Source organism: Dermacentor andersoni, chromosome 1, assembly GCF_023375885.2.
Source record: "Dermacentor andersoni chromosome 1, qqDerAnde1_hic_scaffold, whole genome shotgun sequence".
Classification (NCBI taxonomy): Eukaryota; Metazoa; Arthropoda; class Arachnida; order Ixodida; family Ixodidae; genus Dermacentor; species Dermacentor andersoni.
This window is the reverse complement of record NC_092814.1, coordinates 140,346,493-140,352,492: the sequence shown is the minus strand read 5'-3', so window position 1 is coordinate 140,352,492 and position 6,000 is coordinate 140,346,493.

Below are 6,000 nucleotides of genomic sequence, written 5' to 3'. Positions count from 1 at the left end.
AGAAAAAGAACCCATAGTTAAAGACCGGGGAGGGACCTCCATCAATAAATGCATATATGAAAAGTACACTTGATGCGGTTAACAGCAGTAGCAATCCTATGAAAACAAAAAGTATTAACTCAAAAAAGTCATGGTAACAACAATAAAGTATATACACCAAAGGTAGATCCCCATAGAGAATGTAACAGACATATAATGCAGATAATAGACATAATATGCATAGAGAACATACTATTCCACATACAGAAGCGTAAAATAAACAAAGCAACCACTTCCTCAACAACTGGTGACGAAGTTTCCTCTTAAATAAATGAATGGAAGGAGATGATTTAATGGAGGGCGGTAGTGAATTCCATATTGATGTTGCCATAAAGTTCGCAGTGAGTTTGCCGTAGTTAGTCCTTAGTTTCGGTAGCAGGTAGTTATTATGGTATGAAAATCGAGTGCCAGCGAAATGTGGGGTTTGGTCTTTCGTTATCAACGAAATTGGTAATTCTCCTCCACAAAATTTATACGTCAGGACACCAAGAGAACATTTATTTAAATCCACTACTGACAAGATATTATATGTGCGGAGTAATGGTAAGGCATTAAATGAATAATGGCTGTAAGTGATTATTCTCAAATCTTGGTTCTGTGTGTGCTGCAGGGGCGCCAAGTGAGTTACGTAGGTATTGCCCCAAGAAGAAATGCAGTAAGAGATGTGGCTGTGAATAAATGCGTAGTAGATTGAAATTAATATACGTACAGGAAAATAGGGGCGGACTTTGATTAGTATTTGGATACCATATGCCGCTTTACGGGTTAATAAAGATATGTGAGCTATAAATTTCAAATGATTGTCGAGTTCTACTCCAAGAAATGTTGTATGGTCAACAGCTTGAAGCGAAGCCGGACCAATGTTAATGCATGGCTTCTCCTGTACACTTATTTGCGGGGATGAAAAAATGACAAATTTCGATTTAGTAGCAGTAATATTGAGCATATTATCTCTGCACCACTTAACTGTTTAACCGCGTCAGCATTAAGGTAAGATATTAGCGATTCCAAACACGTGCTAGAAGAATAAATTGTTGTATCGTCAGCATATAAAATACAACTAGAATGTTTAATGTGCTCTGGAAGGTCATTGATGTACACGAGAAATAAGATTGGTCCTAGTATTGAGCCTTGTGGAGCCCCTATGTTAGTTAGTTTGGTACGAGAATGAGTATCAGAAATAGAGACGACATGTTTTCTATCATGTAAATAACTGCGAATTAAGGAAAGTGCTGGACCACATACGCCAACAGCGTTTAGTTTATCAAAAAGTATGCCGTGATTTAATGAATGGAAAGCTTTAGAAAAATCAATACACAAGGTACCAACCAATTTACCTGTGTGAATGGCTTTTTTAAGATAGTCAGTTAAATGAGCGCTAATTCAGTTGAGTAACCAGATCGAAAGCCAAATTGATTAGATGACAAAATACTGAACTTTTTGAAATAGGTAGTTAAACGAACTACGTATAATTTTTCAATTACCTTGCTGAAAAATGATAAAATAGATATAGGGCGGTAGTTTTATAAGGAATTTTCGCTACCCTTTTTGAAAACAGGAATAACTTTGCCGATCTTTAAGCAGCTAGGAAAGGCACCCGTTTTCAAAATTTGATTTATTATGTGTGAGAGTGTGTCACTGATAAGATGAGCTATAAACTTTACATGAGATGAGTTAAAGTTATCTAAACAAGCTCCCGTGTTTTTAAGCTCAGAATGGTCATGTGCACTTCTGGGGAAACTGGACAGAGAAAACAAACTGTGTGGCAGACGATGATAAGCCTTGTCGATGTGAATTGAGAGACGTGGCTGGTCGGGGCAAAATGAATCGACAAATTTAAAGCAGAAAGCTGGGCTAGCTGGTGGTTATTCGTATAAACTTCGCAAAGTTGTCAGTGGCGTCACTTGCAGAAAAACACCCTGCCCAATTGAACATGAACTGCCTTACATGGAATGCAGGACAAATGCGGTGTACATAATTCCACTGTCATGCGGAAGTTGCTACATTGGCCAAACTGGCGGGTGTATCAACGTTCGACTAATGGAGCACAAGCTGTTTGTCGACGCACCATCGGGATCTGTGTACTTGGCGGCACATTGCAAGCGCTGTGAGAATGAATGCATGCCGCTCTTTGATAAGACTCAAGTGATTAGTTCTAGCACAGACCAGAGAGAGCGTGAAATACTCGAGGCCTTCGTTATTTATCGGCAAAAACAGGCCTGCGTCAGCAAACCTAACGTATCTTTGACGGCAAAAGATATAAAATTCTTGCACATTAAGGTGCCATTGCGCATGCGCTTCAGGGATTGATCATGCAGCACGTGTCTTTTTGCATGTATATCTGTGTCCTGAGAATAAAAATTATGGGGTTTTACGTGCCAAAACCACTTTCTGATTATGAGGCACGCCGTAGTGGGGCACTCCGGAAATTTCGACCACCTGGGGTTCTTTAACGTGCCCCTAAATCTAAGTACACGAGTGTTTTCGCATTTCGCCCCCATCGAAATGCGGCCGCCGTGGCCGGGATTCGATTCCGCGACATCGTGCTCAGCAGCCTAACACTATAGCCACTGAGCAACCACGGCGGGTGTCCTGAGAATAAATACAGTTGATATCTAGCGTTTGGCGTGTCTTTTTTCATGCTCCTGTCCGTGTCCTTTTTTGCGCGCTAGTGCATTGTCTCCTTATAGGAATCGACAAAGGCGTCAGCAATGCCTGAAGGATGATTAAGGGATTGTTCACCAACTTAACAGCAGTTATGGCGGGGTTTGGTGATGTTCTATTTAAAAACTCGTTGATAATTTTTCCCTGCTTTCTTTAGAATCGTTGCCAGCGCGGTCAATTTCCTTTTCATAACACTCTTTTTAGCGTTTTTAAGAAGCCTACTTCAAATGTTCGAGTAGCACTTGTAACGAGTCAGCCGGGTCAAATTAAATGGCTTCTTTTTGTTTTTTTATAAATGTTATCTTTTCTGCGCACGCATTCGAGAATATTGTCAGTCATCCACGGACATCGAGGTAAAGCGAACCTTTTCTTACTCGTGGTTATTGTGGTTGTACGCAAGTAGCGTTAGAAATTACAATTACAAAACAATTCGAAGGCGATTTCTGGATTATTTTGCGGCGTAACCAGGTTCCAATTAACATGGGCGATTTTACTAATAAATGAAGTTTTGTCGATATTTTTTCTTTTAACATGCATGACCTGAATATTCAAATTGCAATTTATACGCACGAATATTGCATAATGAAGAGTTAATGAAACTTGAATGACACCAGATCCAAGAGTAATCATGAGGTTCGACAATGCGTGGTCAATTAGTGTATTCGGACCATTAATATTCCACCAAGTAGGTACAGTTACAAGTGATTCAAGGCCATGTGCGATCAAGGTATCTGTATAAGCAGTGTATGAAGAACTGTGAACATTTAAAAGGTTAATATTTATGTCACCCATAATAATGATGTTTTTACGTTCTAGCGATAGCCGGTGCAAAACATGGTTTAGTTCTAAACAAAAATCATTAATGAATGACAAAGGCGATCGATAAATTGAACGAACCATCAAATTTTTGGCGTCAATATCGAGAAATGATGCATTCAACTCAATCCGCACTGATTCACAATTTATTTGACTAATTGTAAACTCCCGACGTCTGGAATATTCTAACTCTGATGAAATAAAAACAGCTGCGCCGCCATGACTGCTGTCACTCCGGTGACAGTATTCTGGTGTATAAGATGAAAAAGAGTACAAGTTGTTATCGGCTTCGCTGAGCCAGGTTTCACTAACACATGCATATGATCGAGAAGTGGTGCTGACACGATGATAGGAAATTATAAATGTCATCAAAATGTTTCGGTAAGCTGCGTGCGTTAAATTGTACGAGGGATTGGCAAGGAGGTTTAAGATAAGAATCTAGTTCGGAAGGTGTAAAGTATGAAGCCATAAGGGGACTGTTGAGTATGGATTGACATTATACACGTGATTCAGGTTCAGAGATAACAGAGAGGTCCGCTTCGCAGTTAATGCGGTGAAGTTGGTTGTCTTCGGACTTGCGTGCATCGATACGACAATTCTTAGCCCAGAGGAAGCGCCATGCTTTTTCTTTGTTGAGCACTAAGGCCTGAGCAAACAGCCTCTTGTTGTCAGGCGTAAGGTGCTCGTTAAGGAAGATAGCCCCCGCGTTCTCTCCAGTGAAACCAAGACTGCCGGTATCCATCCTGGCCTTGCGAGCCATTGCCAGAAAATTGTTTTGTTTTAGCGCGAAAGCAAAACCTGGCAATTATATTTTGATGACCTGATTTAGTGGGCACACGATGGCCTACCTCGATCTCGACCGGAGCAAGAGAGCATGCCGCCTTATCGGCAATGGCAGTTACAATCGAAATGCAGTCTTAATCCTTTGTAAATAGTATTCTTTTGATCTCAACATTATTGATTCTGGAATATTGTTTCATCTCGGCTAGCCTTGTTTTGAGGGCTTCATTTTCTGATTTCAGAGCCTTGTTTGATGCCGATAACTCAGCTTGCTGCGTACGCGTGTTCTCGACAATTTCATTTAGCATAGCCATGCCAGAAACTTGGGTACGCAGGGTGCTGTTATCCAGTCCAGCTTCCTGAAGCTTCCCTTTCACGTTGGGAACAAGTTTCTCGACCAGCTTTTGTATTCTATCTTGAAATTGCGCCTCGAGATCATCGAGTCGCTTGGCCAACTCAGCATTGGTAGGCATAACGGAAGAGCAACTTGGAAAACGATAGAGTAAGAAACGCCAATACAGCAGCAGCAGTCGCGCTCACAAATACTCTAATGCTATCTCCAGGGGAAAATTAGTACCAACCTGTGAAACGTGGAAGAATGGTTTAGCAAGCGCACGCTTGGACCGTAGCCGCTGCCGCTTTGATGCCGGTGTCCATCCGACGGAAGCTTTTAAGGCCACAAATGGTCGGGCGCAGGCGCTCTGGATGCGATCCCGTCGCCACGTAGCGGAGCTTGGGCACACCTGGAGGAGCAGCGTTCACATCCAGGTGCGGTATGGCTCAACAAACAGCTTCGCGAGCAGATGATAGCCCAGGGCCGTAGAATTTCTGTGAAACGTGAAAGAATGGTTTAGCAAGCGCACACTTGGACCGCAACTGCTGCCGCTTTGCCCAACTTAACGAACGCAGTGAAGGGCATCCCGTGCTGTACCTCAGTCGAAAACTGACACCGCGAGAAGGGGCGTTTAACACCTCGGGGAAATAGTGTTTGTGCATAGTACGGGCCATTCAAAAGCTAGGATGCTATATTCAAGGCACGAAATTCACGGTCGAGAGCGACCATTGCCCTCTTGCATGGCTGAAGGAAATCTCAGAAAAAAAACGGGCGACTGCTGAGATGGAGCCCAGGTTTGTAAGAATACAACTTCGAGGTCAAGTGTAGGAAAGGGAGCCAGAATGAGGACGCAGACGGTCTGAGCCAGGGACATTAAGCAACGAGTCCAGGTTATTTTAACGTGTTTTGTACGCATCGCTAGCGATGTTTTTAGATACGCAACTTATTTCTGTCTTGCCGAGAGCTGACCACGACAAAAAAAAAAGAAGAGAGAGCGACAGATAGAGGGTTAGACAATTGAAAAGCGATGCGAAGATAATAGCGTGCGGTAGGTGTGTCACTGGGGCACGTCGACCGGTGTGTGTATGTGTGTCTCTGTATTCCCAAGGAGAAGGACACAACGAAGCGAGGGTTGGGCCCTCGAGCTGCATTGTGACACCAGCCATCACTCCTGTAACAATCCGCAAGGTCGCGACCGAACATCGACGCTTCGGGCTACCGGACAGCTGGCCACCTTCATGTCGGCTCACTTGGCGGCGGAGTAGTCTGTTAAGCCCAGACCACACGTACGCTTGCGGACGCGCGCAAGCTCGCGTTCACGCGCCCACGCATGCGCAGACGGCGTGGCATGGCTCGTACGCGTCGAA